Below are 19,474 nucleotides of genomic sequence, written 5' to 3'. Positions count from 1 at the left end.
CTTAAAATGTAAATCATTTTAAAAATAAAGCTCAATCTATGCTGTTTCATAACTACATGAAAATATATTTACTTCTAAAATTTCTTGTGGTTTGAAAATTGTATGCTCATTTTCTAGTCACAGACAAACTTATACCCAAGAAACCCTTGGTTTTCATACGTTAATCACTAAGGATCTTGTTAATAGTTATTCAACTTTAGTAAAGTTATTCAACTTTAACAAAGTTATGGCAATAAATCCTCTGTTATTTTAGAAGTACACACTTTTATATTTGGATCAAAAGTGAGAATACATCTAAGTAAATGTCAAAAAGTTATATCTGCAGGAAAAGGTAAGGTCCCCCCAAATATTTTATTTTCTAGGCTGAACATCTTTCGAACAAACAAAACATTCTCAGATCCTTTACATCATGTTAATTGTCATTCTCTGGTTCCAGTTTAAGATATGTTATTCTGCTTTGGAGACATTTATCTATATCTTTCTTAAAGTATACCAATATTGCGACTGATTTTTAGAAGACTTATCTCAATGAAATTTACACTAATAGTATAGCAAATGTTTGTTGTATTGTAATTGTGGATGTTTTAACACAGCCTTGTTGAGTCCTCTATTATCTATTTTGTTTTTGAGCAACTTGGGTTTTTTTAGCCTAAATGCAGGACTTTAACATTATCCATTTTCAATTTGATGATGTTCACTATGTTGAAATTAGAAAAGAACTATATTGTACATACAGTATGGTTACCACTACATGAAAAATATACCTACCTGTTAAAATAAATCATGCTTACAGTGGTGCTATTCACAATAGCAAAGAGGCAGAAGCAATCCAAATGTCCATCAATGGACATACAGTAAAATATTATTGGACTTTGAATGAATATACAGTAGAATATTATTGGACTTTAAATAGAAAGGAAATCCTGTCATATGCCACAGCATGGATACACCTTGAGGATATTATGCTAAATGCAATAAACTACTCACAAAAAGACAAATATGATTCTACTTGTATACGAGATCTAAAATAGTCAAATTCACAAAAACAAAGTAGAATGGTGGTTACCAGAAACTGAGGAAAGGGGAGGATAGGAGTTGTTTAACAGGCATAAATTTTCAGTTTTGCAAGAACAAAAAGCTCTGGATATCCATTTCACAACAATCTGAATGTACTTAACACTACTGAATTATACACTTAAAAGTAGATAATATGAGAAATTTTATGTTAAGTGTTATCTACTACAATTTAAAAAGCAGAAGGAGCAAAACGTATTGATACAGATGTGAGGGATTGAGGGATGTGGATACACACAATAACTCAAAGCATTCTGCCTTGGGCAACTTGATAATGGTGATTGCATTAATAGAAAAGTGAGGCTGGGCATGGTGGCTCATGTCTGTAATCCCTGTACTTTGGGAGGCTCAGGTGGGAAGATCATTTGAGGCCAGGAGTTTGAGACCAGCTTGGCCAACATGATGAAAAACTCTCTCTCAAAATACAAAAATTAGCCAGGTGTGGTGGCATGCCCCTGTAATCCCAGCTACGCAGGAGGCTGAGGCAGGAAAATAACTTGAACCCAGGAGGCAGAAGTTGCAGTGAGCTGAGATTGCACCACTGCACTCTAGCCTGAGTGACAGAGTGCAAAGCTCCATCTCAACAACAACAACGACAACAAACACACAGAAAACAAAATGTGAATATATATGGGGAGGAGCAATCTGAAGTAAAGGTTATAATAGACACTGTGGTACTTTGCACCATCTCTTCTTTGCCCAAGTGATTTCAGCACTGTCTGGTAAGCAGTTCCATGCACATTGCTAGGGTCCCATCTTAATGAGAAGATGTGCATCATTGCTTTCCTATTTCAGGGGCTTTCTTCTAAGACGCACGTATTCCAAACCAACACACAGATGTAGCTTGGAAGTGGGAGGAAGAGGAAATAATGGATCATTGCTCCTACTTCCCCATCCTATGGGGGTAATGCTTTCAGGCAATTTCTACAGGGTTCCCAATATGTCCCAGTGGATCTGAGCCCCAGCTGCTGTTGCTGGTAACCAGTTTAATAATGTACCCCACTCTTGCCTTTTTTGTCTTTTTTTTCCCCCATTTCTGGTTTCATTCTCTGAAAGCTCTTTTTTCGTACTGATTCTTAGAGTAATCTTCCAAATAAAATATATATTAATATACCCAATCTTTGTCTCAGGTTTTCATCAAAACTACAGACAGTTTTCAAAAGAAGACATACATGTGGCCAACAATCATATGAAGAAAAAGTTCAACATCACTTATCATTACAGAAATGCAAATCAATATCACAATGAGATACCATCTCACAGCAGTCAGAATGGCTATTACTAGAAAGTCGAAAAATAACAGATGCTGGTAAAGTTGTGGAAGAAAAGGAATGCTTATACACTGTTGGTGGGAGTGTAAATTAGTTCAACTCTTGTGAAAGCGTGGCAATTCCTCAGAAATCCAAAGACAGAACTACCATTCAATCAAGGAATCCCATTACTGGATATATACCCAAAGGGATATAAATCATTATATTATATGGACACACACACATACTTATTTGTTCATTGCCGCACTATTCACAATAGTAAAGACAGGAATGCCAACCCAAATGCCCATCAACCCAAATGCCCATCAATGATGGACTGCATAAAGAAAATGTGGTACACATACACCATAGAACACTATGCAGCCTTGAAAAAGAATGAGGTCAAGTCCTTTGCAGGGACATGGATGGAGCTGGAGGCCATTATCCTTAAAAAACTAATGCAGGAACAGAAAGCCAAATAACCCACTTTCTCACTTATGAGTGGGAACTAAATGATGAGAACACATGGACACAGAGGGAAACAACACACACTGGGGCCTATTGGAGAGTGGAGGGTGGGAGGAAGGGGAGGATTATGAAAAATAACTATTGGGTACTAGGCTTAATACCTGAGTGATGAAATAATCTGTACAACAACCCCCCACGACATAAACCTATGTAACAAATCTGCACAAATGCCCCTGAATTTAAAATAAAAGTTTAAAAAAGGAAAATATACGGAATATTTAGGACATGCAAAGTTTTAGGAATCTTTGGGAAATTTAGTTGAAGATATTCATTAGAAAGTTAGAAATTGGCTGGGTATGGTGGCTCATGCCTGAAATCCCAACACTTTGGGAGGCCAAGGCAGGAGAATCGCTTGAGCCCAGGAGTTCTAGACTAGCCCCAACAACATAACGAGACCCTGTTTCTATATCTGTATCTATATCTATATCTATATCTATATGTAAAATTAATTAGCTAGGGTGATGTCTCACATTTGTAGTCCCAGCTACTTGAGAGTCCGAGATAGGAGGATAACTTGAGCTCAGGAGTTCGAGGCCTGCAGGACCTATAAACCAGCTACTGCACTCCAGCCTGGGTGACAGAGAAAGACCCTGTCTCAAAAAATAAAAAAGAAATTAAAAACAGAAAGTTAGAAATCAATTAGTGTCACCTCAAAAGTAGTTGTCTTTTCCATTTCTTGATCCATTCTGCTCTTCATCTTCCAGAAACTGCTTTCTGCCACTCATTTACATTTGTCATTGTTTCTGTGCTTTTTCTCCTGTTTTGCTAGTTTTTTGTTTTGTTTTGTTTTTTAAGTCAGAAAGCTTAAGAAAGTTCACTGAATAAAAAGTTTGTCTAAAATGCCTCAACTTTCTCTTTCTGAAATGGATCATTTGTGACTATATAAAGCTCTAGTTTTCTTTCAATGACTCTTCTGTCCTTCATGAGTTTCTGGCGGTAGGGCCATACCTAATTTGCTTCTCAATAGAATTGCTCTGAATAATAATAATGATATGTTATCTACCTTCTCTGAAACTTTATTTCATCCAAAAAAAAAAAAAAAACCCCAGTATCCTTTAAATAGAACGTGAAAAATCTTAAAGATATTTTGGCTCAGCCTGGTCTTGTCAGTCTAACAGAGGTTTACTCTTATAACAAAGAGGTAGGTTTTCTTTTTTTTTTTTTTTAATACCTCTAGGAACCCATTCTGTCCATGTGTCATATCTTATTTGATGCACGATGTCAGAAATGTGGTTGAAATCTGGAAAACATCCTGGATCTTTGGCACTTTTCCAAAGGCTAAAAGAAATCTTTGCAGAACTGAAAGCTGTCATTCGTGTCCGGGGAGAAGTAAAATTGTTCTACTTAAATCCAAAATTGTCGTTTCAAAGAGAACAAAAATGAAAAGTTTGGAAGATAAAATGGTGACTAATCCACTCTTGTAAGTTAGAGTACTCTTCTTTTTGTTTTAGTAGATGCTGTGATCGTGTTTCCTTATACTAATCCTCCTGCAAGCACAACGATCCCCATCTCCTGGGATATCATTTTCCCCCTATGCTTTGTTTCTCCCAGTTTTATACCTACCTCTATTGTATTTTTCAGAAACATTTTTTTCTATGAATTGTATCTTCTTCATAAAGTTTAGAGGACTGATTAATTTCACTTACGTTTAAAAAGGATCATTAGAAATTGGACAGTTAAAAGACATTAATTCAAGAATTTTCTTTTTTTTTTTTAGACGGGGTCTGACTCTTGCCCAGGTTGGAGTGAAATGGCGTGATCTCAGCTCACTACAACCTCTACCTCTCAGGTTCAAATAGTCCTCACACCTCAGTCTCCCAACTAGCTGGGATTACAAGCTTGCACCACCACACACGGCTAATTTTTGTACTTTCAGTAGAGACAGGGTTTTGCCACGTTAGCCAGGCTGGTCTCAAACTCCTGACCTCAAGTGATCCATCTGCCTTGGCTTCCCAAAGTGCTGGGACTACAGGCACCATGCCTGGCCTAATTAAAGAATTTTCATAGTTTTAAATAAAACCTGTAAAAGAAACTGGAATAATCTGATGTTGATGTTGAAAAGTATCAGAAATATCTTCATTATTCTCCTAGGTTTATATATAAGAAAATGAAGGTCCATGCAATTTAAATAATATGTCCAAAGCCATATATCAATAATCAGCATTACTAGAACTAAAACACACTCTTTCTGTCATTTAATACAGTTTAATTTAATTGAACCAATTTAATATGATCAGTAAACTCTGAGATTAAGAGGAGGCATAAGTGACTTTTTCTTGTTGATCCTGTTTATTAGTTTTTTGTTTGTTTGTTTTAGATGGAGTCTCACTCTGTTGCCCAGGCTGGAGTGCAGTGGTGCTATTTTGGTTCACTGCAATCTCTGCCGCCTGGTTCAAGTGATTTTTGTGCCTCAGCCTCTGGAGTAGCTGGGATCACGATGTGCGCCACCACATTCAGCTAATTTTTCTATTTTTAGTAGAGATGGGGTTTCACCACATTGACCAGGCTGGTCTCAAACTCTTAGTCTCATGTGATCTGCCTGTGTAGGCCTCCCAAAGCCCTGGAATTACAGGCGTGGATCACCCTGCCTGGCCTCTATCTAGTTTTTAAAGGTTTTAGCTGAGTGTGGTGGCTCATGCCTGTAATCCCAGCACTTTGGGAGTCTGAGGTGGGAGAATCCCTCAAGTCCAGAAGTTTGAGACCAGCCTGGACAACAGGCAAAAACCCATTTCTACAAAAAATACAAAAATTAGCTGGACATGGTGGTGTGAGCCAGTAGTCCCTGCTACTCTAAAGGCTGAGGTGGGAGGATAGCTTGAGCCCAGCAGGTGGAGGTTGCAGGGAGCCACGATGGCTCCACTGCACTCCAGACTGGCGACAGAGGGAAATTTTGTCTCAATAACAACAATAATAATAACTTTTACATATTTTACATTTTATAGATGAGATTGACACATGGAGAGGGTAACTTGCCCAACCACGTGGTAAATCAATGGCAGAGTCAGAACTAGCACTGACTTATAAGTGCATTTGCTTACTCATGCAATAAATATTTTGAGTGCATTCTCTGTTGCAGGCATTATGCTAGGTAATGAGGATTCAGTTAAATAATAAACAAAATAGAGTCTCCAATGGCATAAAGTTCATAGTAGGCCATGACTGGGCTGCTACATGTCAATGATGATGGAAATAAGAATTCAAGAGCATTTCATTGTGGAGTAGCAAGAATTCCTAGTTGATAGAACCTTCAGTGCTGATGTGGCCTGTTCCCCTTAAAACACATACATGGTGGTAGTCTTATGTTTTTGTTTTTTCAGTTTTTTATTTTTATTTTTTGGCTCCTCTTACCCCATTAGTACTTTAAAGGACTGACTAAGTCAACATACTTTGCACACACCAACCAATATGAAGAACTTAGGAAGAAATAAGCAGTCACATGCAGTCCTTCATAAATTCATATGACGCATGCTCTTTACTTATTTGTGGGTTCTGTAGTAAAGCAAAATGAAAGAAACCTTTGCTATTATCTGAGTTGCCTCTCTTGCCAGTTTTTGAACCCAGGCCAACTTTTGTGGGCCAGCCTAGCTTAGAGCATATTGTTCAGTAAAAGCTACTAAAAAGTGCAGTAGACTGTAGACTAACTCTAGAGGGAGTGAGACTAGAGGCAGATGTTGTGTCATTTGTTAGTTGGGCAATAAGTTGATAGAAAGAAGGTTCCACATGTAACTTCATTTACATGCTTTATAAATCACACTGTTGATTTGCAGTTATACACTCTGACTCTTACTTCTCACAGCTTTTATCTAATTACCATAGAAGTGGGTGGGTGGTTAATTTAAAATTTAATGAAAAGAATTAGGCTTTTTTTGACCTAGTACCTTAAAAGAATTGTTAAAACAAATGGTGTTCTTTAGAGAGAATAGAGGACCAATGAACATTCAACTCCTTTATTAGCTGAGTCAGTGTGGGAGACAGACATGAGACAAATTGTCCAACAAAAGCTATATATACACATGTATACACACATATACATATCTATATAGATATAATTGTGGTAATAAGGGATACTTTAAAAAGAAGAGAACACTTAGAAACACATCATGGAAGGACTTAGGTGTAGATTCGTCTAGATTTGGGGTAGGGGATGAGTCAGGGAAGGCTGTTGTGAGAAAATGGCTTTTAAGTTGAGATATTAGAAAAATAAATAAAAGAGAAGAAATGAATAAAAAATTGTGAGAAGTGGATGCTTCATTGCAGAAGACAGAAGCATATCTCAGAAGACAGAACTTTCCTCTGATATTTTTCCCCATTCTTCATGTTTTCCATTTGAAGGACTGAGCCAGGCACACTTTATCATTCAAATTATGTTACATATTTCTTAGCGCTAATTGAAACCAGATTAAGATATTGATTGTGGTGATAGCTACATGACTGAGAATTTTTCCCAACTCAGATCCACATGCCAAAAGAATGACATTTACTACATATACATTTTGAAAAGAAATAAAACCAAAATAAAAGAAAATACAAATTAAGTTTACACCATTGACTACTGTTGTCCAGTTGCTCTTTCAGCTTCATACTGAAAAGCAACAAGTAAAATATAAGTGTGCACAGGATTATGTGTGTTTCATGGAAACTCTAATCTCCCTCTTGCTATTAAAATGTTTGCTCTTGTCTGATTTTTTCCATTTCAAACACAAAAGGGACTCTTTAATATGGCTTTAATATGTAGACAGGCTAGGGAAATTCCCAAAAGAAAAATGTGTTTTGTAACATACTGATTTGACAAATGGAGTGTCATTTTAAGGCTTTATTCTGGCACTACCTGACAGGCACCTTTGTTATCTAGAAGAGATATGGCTACACTTGCTGGTAGAACACATAATGGAGGTACCAGAAAGTCATCACTCCAGTAATGACAAGATGCCAGAGATCATTATTTCCTAGCCTGAAAAAATTGTGTACCATTGTTGTTAAATTGGAGGCCTGTCATTTTACTGTATGTCATCTGATGACATTATCTCTGATATTTATGACAAAGGAAACACCTTGTGATTTTTTACCATTCAAATTAAACAGCATTTTTAATCTTTCACTGGATTGAAGAAATCTGACTTAGGAAGGGAAAGCCCATTTGAATACATTTGTTGACTTGCATTGAAATGTGAATCCCTCCCTCCTCCAGAATCTCCAAGGGGGAGAAAGAGGGATTCTGTTTTGACAGTGAGGCTTACAAGGTCCCAGAAATTGACAGTACTGATTTGTTTATGGGCATTAGCTCCTTAATTTTCACAACAATAATTGAAACAGTACTCCCCGAGGCAGAGGTTATTGGCGTTTCAATTTTGCAAAAAAGGAAATTAAAGTCCAGAGAGGTCAAGAAACTTGCTCCAGGTGGCAGAGCCAGGAAGTGTTCTGAGAGTTGTGCATGTCCCGGAGGCTCGCGTGCTTTATCTTCTAGGGTCGGGTGTGCTGCTGGAGAGGGATGATGCTGCATAGCTCACCCAAGCAGCTGCCAGTGCTGATGCTTAGATGTGTGCTGATTTCTTCCTGTCAGATGCTTGAATCTTGTGTCAATTCACATTAGGACCTTCGTGTTTCCTGCTTCTCAGCATTAACATTCCCTGTAAGAAGCTTTTTGTGATTCCCTTTAAGGAGCTCCAACTGAAGAGTCCCCAGAGTTTTGCTTAGTTAATAATCCTGCTTTCAATGGCAGTGTATTAACTATGAAACAATTGCAAGGGAACAGTGTAAGAGTTTCCCTCTGCCTTATTAATAAATAAAAAGGTAATAGTAATACAATTTATTTATTTATTTTTATTTTTATTTTTTGAGAAAGGGTGTTGCTTTGTTGGCTAGGCTGGAGCTGGAGTGCAGCAGGTGCAGTCACAGCTTACTGCAGCCTTGAACCCCTGGGCTCAAATGATCCTCCCACCTCAGCATCCTGGGTAGTTGGGACTGCAGGCTCATGCCACCAGGCCTGGATAATTTTTTTAAAAAAATCTTTGGTAGAGATAGGGGTCTCACTGTGTTGCTCAGGCTGGTCTCTAACTCCTGGGTTCACACGATCCTCTTGCCTCTGCCTCCCAAAGTGCTGGGATTACAGGCATGAGCCACCACATCCAGCCACAAATTCTTAATAGCAATTTCAAATGTTACTAACAAACCAATGGTGATCTTTCACATTGATATAGACTTTTTTTTTTGTTTTTTGAGACAGAGTGACACTCTGTTGCCCAGTCTGGAGTGCAGTGGTGTGATTTCAGCTCACTGCAACCTCTGCAGTAGCTGGGATTACAGGTGCTTGCCACCACACCCAGCTAATATTTATATTTTTAGTAGAGACGGGGTTTCGCCATTTTGGCCAGGCTGGTCTCGAACTCCTGACCTCAGGTGATCCGCCTACCTTGGCCTCCCAAAGTGCTGCGATTACAGGCACAAGCCACTGTGCCCAGCCTGATTTAGACTCTTTATGATTCTTCTGTTTCTTAAAACATGTAATCTTTTAAATTTTAATCTTAGCCATGCTCAAAACTTTTACTAATATGACTTGTTATAGTAAACATACAGTCCTGTTGCTTATCTTTCTCCAACAAATCAAAGTACATAGTAGATGAAGAGGCCTGAAAGTACTTTTTAAAACTTTAAAAAGTAATCATATATGAGGAAAACAAAGTTGAGAAGGTTGTATCTTGGTTTTACTAATGGAGAAACAGAGGTGAAAACGGGTTAAAGTTTGTTGCAACTTAGCCACTGCAAAGTTTAACTCAATCAATGTGAGGTTGTTTTAAGACACATAGCTTTAACTACCGTGGCATGAGGGTATCTGCTACAAGGGTATTCTGACATGGGAACCTGAAGTGAACTACCTTTCTTTTAGAGAGTTTACAGCTTATCAATATGGATCAGAGTCAAAAGAGATGACAGGTTGGTGACACTTGCCACCTTTATATGGTTCTGGCAAGAGCAACAACAATACTACTATTTGAAGAAGATGGTTGAAAATGCAGATGGACTTCTTTAATTACCTTCCTTTCCTTTAGTGTTGTCCTTCAAAATAAGGTAGATAAATTTCATTCATTCTATAATCCACAAATGTTCACTGGAACTGTCTTTCAGCTGCTGAAATGCCAATAGAGAATCATATCAACCTTGTAAAAAGCTACAGGACCAAACTCTTCTGCCACAAAAAAGCAAAGAAGATGATGAATTTGATTTGCTTTACTGTTTGCATTTCCCTAAGACAAAATGAACTGATTAAATGACTTTTATACTCATTCATTAGGCTTTTTTGTAGATTAAGGTGCATTATTTTGACATACTTACCACATAATTATGTTTATGTAATGATTTCACATTCATAGTCACACGTGTGTTATTTTCTCTTCATAACAAAGAATACCAGAGTAAAAGTTACAACTCCCATTTTTACAAAGAACAAAAATAAGGCTTTGGAGTTTGACCATGGCTATGCAGCTGCTTTGTGTGTGTGTGTGTATGTTTATATGTGGCAGTGGGCTATAGAATTAGACTTCATGTATAGTGGTTTATACTAGCACTTTCTATATTCCCCGTGCTGTCTTTACAAAATGAACTAAGTTTTGAAGCACCACAGGCTTCTACTAGACTCTGCTGGCATTTTCAGGAGATGTAGATGACAAGGTTTTCTTTGTTCTGTTTTCAATTGTGGGTACCTCAAAGAACCAGCGGCATTTCTGGCAAACAGTCCAATTTTCTGATTCAAAATCTCTCTATCTGCCTGATGTTGTTACTAGGAAATTCAAGTAGAAAATGACGTTAAAAGGTTAAGTGGTTTTGGTGTGTGTAAGAACAAGGTTGAACACCCTACTACTTCTTTTTTTCCTGGATCACATTTACCTACTTCATTTATGGGATAGAGAGGGATAGGTGGAGTTGTAAAAGAAACAATAAAAGCAGAGGGAAATAAGAGCAGCACCTCTGAGGAAATTTCCTGCATTCAAAAATTATAGGCTGAAATAAAACATCTGGATTAGAATGCTGTTTCTCCTCATTCTACTCTGCCTGAAGCCACATGGAGTAAAGCTGAGGTTCCTGAGAAGTGAAAGTTCTGGACAATGAAGCTGAAACGATGTATCTCAAGATGGAGAGCAAAAGCTCAATCTTGAAGTTTATTATTTATTCAAAGACTAATTATTGGGTACCAACAATGTGTCAAGCATCATTCTTGGTGTTTGGTAAATACTTGTGAACAAAAGAAAGATTTCCACCCTCAGGAAGCTTACATGCTAGCAGGGAGAAACAGACAATAAGCAATAAATGTCATACAGAAGAATGTTCCCTTGTGGGTTAGTAGGTGATAAGTGCAGCAAAACAAAGTTATAAAAGCATTACTCCTAGAGCCAGACTGTCTGAATTCAAACCTTAGCCCCACCACTTCCTAACTGTGTGACTTGGGTAAGTTATTTACCCTCTCTGTGCCTCGTATTCTTGTGACGTATAAAATAGACAAGACAATAGTGTTGGAATATCTGCCTTATAGTAAGAACTCTGTAACTGCTTATTCAAAAATAATTGCTGTGGAAAAATTTAAAAGATAAGCAGTATGGATATAAGGGACTGTACAGAGGGTGTAGGTATCTTTTGAAAACATGTGAGCAAAAACTTAAGGAGGAGAAGGAGTTAGCCAGACAAATATATCGGGAATGAGCAGTCCCAAAAGAGGACATGACCTTTGTGAATGTGGATAGATGAGAGCCTAGCTGCTGAGTTTGAAGAATGCAAGGAAGTAAGCATGATTTGAAAGGAGTGAGCCAGGGGAGCAGGTAGTGGTTTCATAATCACTGAAAGACTTTAGCTTTTGAATAACATAAGAATTGATTGGCTGGGAGTGGTGGCTCATGCCTGGAATCCCAACACTTTGGAAGGCTGAGGCGGGTGGATCACCTGAGGTTCAGAGTTTGAGATCAGCCTGACCAACAAGAAGAAACCCCATCTCTACTAAAAATATAAAAATTAGCAGGGCTTGGTGGCGCATGCTTGTAATCCAAGCCACTTGGGAGGCTGAGGCAGGAGAATCGCTTGAACCCAGGAGGTGGAGGCTGCAGTGAGCTGAGATCACGCCACTGCACTCCAGCCTAGACAATAAGAATGAAACTCCATCTCAATAAATAAAGAAAGAAAGAGATAAGAATTGATTGATGGTTTTAAGAAGAGGAGTGGGTCGGGTTCAGTAGCTCATGCCTGTAGCCTGTAACTTCAGCATTTTGGGAGGCCAAAGTGGAAGGATTGTTTGAGCCTACGAGCTGGAACCATGCCTGGGCAACATAGCAAGATCCCATCTCTAAAAAAAATAAAAATAAAAATATATATCTGGGAATGGTGGTGGGAGCATGTAGTCCCAGCTACACAGGAGCCTGAGGTGCAAGGATCACTTGCTTGAACTTGGAAAGTTGATGGTGTATTGATCTGTGATTCCATCACTGCACTCTAGCCTGGGTGAGGGAGGGATACCGTGTCAAAAAAAAAGAAAAGAAGAAAGAGGAGTGACAGAAACTGACTTTTATTTTTTAAAGGATTATTTTGATTTCTGCATTAAGAATACATTTTAAGGGCCCAAGGCCAAAAGCAAGGAGACCAATTATTGCAGTCATCCATGTGAGAGGTGATGAGGGTTGCAGTGGAGATGGTAGAAAGTATTTGGATTCTGATATATTTGGAAGATAAAGCCAAAGGAGTTTCCAATGGATGGCATACAGAGAGTGCAGGAAAAAGAAAAACCAAGGATGAATCCAAGATTAGAAGTTCTCTTAATGATTTCTCCTGCCTGTCCTCCTTCCTGCCTACAGGTTTTTTCATCCACCCACAATTTCCCTTTGTATTTAATGCTAAGAGACCCCCCAAGACTAGGAAAATAATAATATAAGGAAAGGAGAGTGGCTTTATGAGAGACAATGGGGCAGAGGAGAAAAGCATTCTCCGTCTGGAGGAAGAATTCAGGCTGGCAGCTCCTCCCCCAGAATATTGTGGAGAGTAATTCCAACTGGAAAGAGATACAGATGGAAAAGCTCAAGTGCCCGATCCTTGTAACATCCAGCTCTGTGGGTAATCTTTCACAGGATCATGGAGGTTCAAGAAATTTCCCTGAGCCACACCCCATAAATATATGTACCTACTATGTACCCACAAAAATTGAAAATAAAAATAAATTCAAAAAAGGGAAATTTTCCTGAGCCAATATGGATTTCTATGTATCTTAAGCATGAGCAACAAAAGACTAGGATTTCTAAAGATAAACACTGGTACTAAAATTTATCTTTGAAAAAATGTGAGCTTTTTAATTTTCTCTTTCTCTTTCCTTGCCAAAGGTTTTTTTTTTTTTCCCATTTTGTTTTCCTCCATTTCCACGTGTAGGCATAAGCCGCATTTAAGTATCTAAACTGTCAAGGGAATTGATAAAGACTTTTCCAGGGACGTCTATTTTACTGGATCTATGTTTATACACAGAACTAGCCCAGTACCGCTAATGCACTCAAAATGGTCACTTTCTGAAAGAAATGATCACATAGAAAAAAATCATCTTTGTCCCTTTTTTCATGTCAATATTTCTTTGTTTCCTCTCCCATTTCTTATTACTTCCCTCTTTCACTCTTATCACCTGGATATTCTCCTATAAAAGGCATTTAGATTTTGATGCCTCAAAGCCCTCATATCTCTTAAACTATTTCCTTTAAAAAGCGATTTTCCTCAAATTTGGCCACATTCAATCATTCGTTAACAGATGTTGTGGCCACAGGCTTCATTTCTCAGAAGCGGGCAGAGGAAAGGGAATGTATTCATAGACATCTTCGGTCAGAAGTCAATAAGCTGTCATTTGACTCTCCTGGGCCCTAAGCAGGTGCTCCTTCCTTTCTTCTGACAATTGCAAAGTTTCCCTAGACCCCCATGACAGCTCCTGAGTTAGTACTTAGTGGCTTCACTGACAGGTGTTTCTCTGTTTAACCAGACAACAGGTGTTTGCCCAATGCAGCCTGCCAAAAGCCAGGGATTCAGAGTAGAAAACAAAGCCTATTTGCAAAAATGATTACTGTAATTAAGAGCCATGGTGATGCAAACGATGAAAACACTTGTACGTACACCCCCCACACACATACACACTCACACTCACACTCTTTCAAATCCTCACTCCCCTAGAAAAAGGAAACAGCAGGCAGAAAAAAAAAATCATTCACCATTACAATATGCTTTAAAATACTGTAGAGTCTCATTTCTTTGGGGGAGAAAATTTAAATAATTATTAAGTCATCTTTTGAAGCCACTCCTTATAAGGATCTTCATTTAGGATTTCAGTTAATTGTGCATTTGGGGGATTAAAAGGCAGTGTAAACTGACAGATTTCCTTTGAGGAGCTTAAGATTTACTTGAGACCATATATATCATAAGAAAAGTGAAACAGCTAAGCAAAATCAAATCACAATACATTTGATGGTGGCCCTGGTTACAACGTGGAGTTCCACTGTGTGCTCCTCTAGCTCCCAGAAGAAAATTGCCTTCCTTACAAGGAAGAAAAGTTGTATTACAATATGCTGTATGCTCCTAAATCCCCCCCTTAAGGATTACACAGGAGCTTCAAACATAGGGTAGACAGCAGGGTGATTTGCATGAAGTAAATTCTTTGTTTAAAAAAAAATCTGTGAATGTAAGATTAGTCACTTTTTTTTTTCTTTTTTTAGGAGCTAAGCTAGGACCTTCTCATTGCTCTGACCTGGGCCAGCTACTGAAATGAAAAGCAAATGGACCAAGGGTGTGGACACAGTAGATATATGAGAAGTCATAGAATTTATCAGCATAATGGTCATAATATGAGCAAATGATCACAACATTAAAACTAAGTTGTATGTGTCATGTCTTTCTACTCCATTTTAAATCTCATTTTGTGTGTGACTGCATGGGAGCTAAAGTGGGGACCTGTAGTAAGTTTGATTTTAGTTGTTATATACCATGATTATCAAATGTTCCCATACTGTGCTTATTGAATAAATGGTCCAAGATTGTTGGGCTAGTTAATTTGCAATTTGAAAAAAAAAATGATTAAAGGTGACAAAAAGTGCAGTTTACAAATAATTCCCTTTTAGGAGGCCACAGGAAAAGGAATTCTTTTCTTTACTTCTCTTCTCTCTTTTTCTTTCTCTCTCTCTCTCTCTCTCTTTTTTTTTTTGTTAACAGCTTTTGTTTAAGTCAAAATCATTTTTTTGACTTCACACAAAGTGTCTGGTTTCAGAAAAAGTATGCAAGGAATATTTCTCTAGAATGTGATGCCTATACTTTTCCTCAAAGAAAACAGCAACAAAACACACCAAAAACTAAACTGAAGCAAATTATCTACTTGCTATTATTGAGGACATCTTTCAGATTTGGTGCACTCTCACCACAACAGTTGCATCTCCAAGTATTGTCCCCCTGAAGAAAACTAAGCACTTTATTTTAAAAAAATAAATAAATAAAACATAGTCTGTGTGTTCTGGCTCTCAGACTTAGTCTGAAAAGTCACATTTGATCAAATTATTTTCTGAACAAACAGCCTTTGAATGGGTTGGTGAATGAATAGCATGTGCATCATAGTTCCAGCAGCTTCCTACCTGTTTTCTTGCTGGTACCAGGCTTGGTCTCACTTCTGTTCTCTTCCTGCCCTTCCCATTTTGCACAGGAAAGATGTTCTAGAAGAGGACACAACTTTTCCCCCCATCCTCTACTCCCACTTTTCTTGAATGAGTACCCATTTGCTTATGGTCTGTCTCTGGATACAAACCAAACGCTAGAGCTATTCAAATAGCAGCTATGCTAATTTATCTTTTTTTTTTTTTTTTTTTTTTTTTTTTTTTTTTTTTTTTTTTGCTTTTCTCATAGATAAGAAAAGTCTGATTTCCACCCAAGGCACTCCTTTAGAGGAATTAAGACTGGAAGTATAGGCCGGGCTTGGTGGCTCATGCCAGTAATCCCAGCACTTTGGGATGCCGAGGCAGGCAAATCATTTGAGTGCAGGAGTTTAAGACCAGCCTGGGCAACATAGTGAGACCGCCCCCCACAAACCCCCGTCTCTATGAAAAATACAAAAACTAGCCAGGTGTGGTGGTGTGTGCCTGTAGTTTCAGCTACTCAGCAGGCTAAGGTGGGAGGATCACTCGAGCATAGTAGATGGAGGCTTCAGTGAACCCTGATTGTGCCACTGCACTCTAGCCTGGGAGAAAGAGTAAGACCCTGTTTCATTTAAAAAAAAAAAAAAAAAAAAAAAAAAAAAAGACTGGAAGTACTGCACCCATCCACATACGTTTAGAATTTCTCCTTTGGCATTATTAGATACAGACTGTGCCAGTAAGAAAACCCATTGCAAAGAGCAGAGAGGACTTTATTTGGGGGGCAGGGAATGGTGGTATGATTTTAAATCATGATTTTCATATGCATGAATAAGGAGTACAGGGAATTTTATCCTTCATCTTCTATGGCTGGCCATAGATAGGATAAAAGGCTTCCAGTTCTCAGGAGCAAGTATTTCCCTACAACTGGATAGTGTATGCTAAGATAACTGGGGGTCTAGAGTGCTTTAGGACTTAGTACATGGATGTACCAGAAGCTAAAACAAAAATAGTCACTGGGATAATTGGAAAGCACAGGAGTTGGGCTTTATGAGAAAAACTGATTGCATTGAGTTCACTTAGGTCACAAAGTACCTCTCTTTAGTAGCAAATGCTGCTTTACTTTCTGACTTCACAGATATAATGCCTGGTGGCTATTGGCCATTTGCAAACAGGCTTCTCCTCAGAGAAAAGGACTGGACCCTCGAGGAAGGAGAAATCTAACCTCAGAACTTGCACAATTTCTAACTATACCTTCATCACCCCAAAAGTAGACACTGCACACATTCTTCTGTCTCTCTTGGTCTTTGGTTCTTCCTCTCACAGCCAGCCCTTCCCAGCTCAGTGCTCCTTTATCCGCAGGCTATTTGTTGCTGTAGTTGCTGCCAACTTGGCTGGTGAGAAGCCAGGCCTGGAGGAAATAGAGGGTCCTGGCAAGAACATGGACTGAGGGCCCCCACCAGGTTAGCTTCCGAGTCCTGCAATGCACTGTGCTTCTGTCTCAGTTGGCTTGGGTTGCTATAACAAGACAACCATGGACTGAATGGTTTAAACAACAAACATATTTCTCATCGTTCTAGAGGTTGGGAAGTCTGCCATCAGGGTGCCAGTATGGAGGGAACCCTTCCTTGTTTCCTCATTTGAGGGATTGGGGTTGTGAGAGGAAGCGAGCTCTCTCCTCTTTTTATAAGGGGAAGGGAGAGGGGCCTGCACTAATCCAACCTCATGACCTAATTACTTTCCAAATCCCCATATCCAAATAGTATCACATAAAAGAACAGAGTTTTAACATGAATTTTGGGTACCCAAACATTCAGTCCACAGCAGTCTGTATTAAAAAGTGTATGCAATTAGAGGCCATCGTGGGGCTCCCAGGACCTGATTAACAAAAGATGGTACTATCTGGGTATAGCCTAAGAATATGAAAGGGTGATAGGAATAGAGAGTTGGGTAGGGGTGAGGTGCAGAGGCCTTTAGGGGCACGTTTGAAACAGTTCTCCCAGGAAAGCATTCTAAAAATCCTTGGGCTTTCTTTGGATCAAAAAAATAAAACTTGGCCTTGCCTTCAAACTGTACAGGCATCTTAAAGCTCAGAACAGGCAAATTTCTCACAGCACCTGCACCTCCAGGAGTAGAGATTTTGGGGTGACTGAAGCTCTTGGAACAGAAGTCTGTGTAAGATTGGCCTGGCACAGTGGCAACCTGGTTCCTGAGTCAGACAGCTTCCCAGTACAGTGGCTTGCATTGCCAGGGTTGTTCATCCTACTCCATCATCTGTCTCTGGTCCTTCCTTCCATCCCAGCATGGGACACTGTAGGATGAACAGTCTTGCCTTCAGGACTCTTGCCTCAGTGAGGCCTGGCCTCAGTTTAAACCCAGGGGAATGTTGTAAATATTGAATTGGCTCCAGAGTGAAGGAAATATTGGGCTTATACACTGACTTGACTTATACACCCTGACTTCTCTTTTCTTAGGCTTCTGGGTTCCAACCGGAGGTTGCCGGTAACTTAATCTTCTTTTGCATTGATTTCTGTCTCTCATAACCAGATCACACTTCTAGTTACAAAAGGGATAGAGGAAATTCACCACCAGTTTTCCACACAGAAATAGGGGAGGCCTGGAAAGAAAGTTCAGATGCTGGGGTCCAGGAAAAGTGAGCCTGAGGAGGTTGGTGTAGGAAATGTGAGGCCCAGGGGGTGAGAAGCTGCTGAAAGGGAACCCAAGAAGAGGGGGTGGGGACCTAAGCCGAGGCCCGCACACTCACGGCCTGGCGCCTAGGTGGCTGGTGGAATCTGTTATTCTGTTGGGTAGTTGTTCTGTCCTCTGTCAGGTGGCCATGAGTGGAAACTAATCTTCGGGGCCGTTTGTCTTACCTTTGCAGGAAGCACAGCGCATGCACCTTCTCCCAAACTTGCTTTCTTAGCTGGGAGAACCGAGCTGTGGGCTCGAATCCGCTCATGCCCTGGAGATCTGGACCAAGCTCCGACCGAGGCTTAATGGGGAAAGCTGAGATGTACCCAGCAGGGGACTTTGGGTGACAAACTTTTCGGAAAGTCGCCAGATGAAAGTGTGGTGCAGGCTTGCGCTCTTTTGGGTGGAGTTCACGGGACTAGGGCTCCAGGTAGCCAAAACAGTGAATTGAGATTCCTCCCCGCCCCACACTCCCCACTGCAGGTTTGCTGTGGACACAGGCTCTGGAAGACCGGCTCGGCCTTGTAGCAGAATGTAGACCAGGGCGGGCGCGACCCTGGCGCATAGCGCCACCCTTTCCTCTCTCAGCGGAGCTACGGAGGAAGGGGGCTTGGCAACTCAGCTCATGGAACAAGCGCAGTGCTGTCTTTCGTGTTGCACTGTTCAGCTTTGGCAGCTTTTTAAAATGGCCCCATACGTAACCCTCTTGTAAAAAAAAAAATTAAAAGTTTAATAGCATCCACCCTACACGCTTATGAGCACCAATGGAGATTTTAAGCCCCGCGCATGTGGGCACATTCCTCTGCCCGCCCAACCCCCAATCCTCCCACTCCAGTATGGAAGACAGTTGGGCATTGAGGACTGGTTTGCCAAATTCAATCACTGTCCACATCAGCTGGCCACTTGTCTCCTGTTGGTGAGCCCTTGGCTCTTTCTAAGTTCTTGGAATCCAGAAGAGTGTATCTCGCCATCCTCCAGGTTGAGGTAGACTAAAGTCTGAGCAGGTGTCTTTGCCTTCCTGGGTCATCCCTAGGCAAGGATTTAATCCCCAGTTTGGCTCCTGCAGGAGTCAAGAGGGAAACAAGGATGGTTACTTCAGTGCAGGCTGGGCTGCAGAAACCGAGAGAAGGGAGCAAAGTCAGGAGGCTGATATCAGCTCCAGAAACTGGGCCCCAGAGTCCTCTTGACCTCCTGGGTTTAGACAGGGGGCTGATAATGCAGCTGGGGCAGGAACCACTCTTGTCCTCTTTCAGCAGACTCCTAGGGAAAAGGAAAGCGAGAAACAAGCAACTGAATTTGCTTTGGAGAATCTTCATC

The sequence above is a fragment of the Macaca mulatta genome, chromosome 5 (assembly GCF_049350105.2).
Source record: "Macaca mulatta isolate MMU2019108-1 chromosome 5, T2T-MMU8v2.0, whole genome shotgun sequence".
NCBI classification, from domain to species: Eukaryota; Metazoa; Chordata; class Mammalia; order Primates; family Cercopithecidae; genus Macaca; species Macaca mulatta.
The sequence above is the reverse complement of the archived record's forward strand: the minus strand, read 5'-3'. Positions refer to the sequence as shown.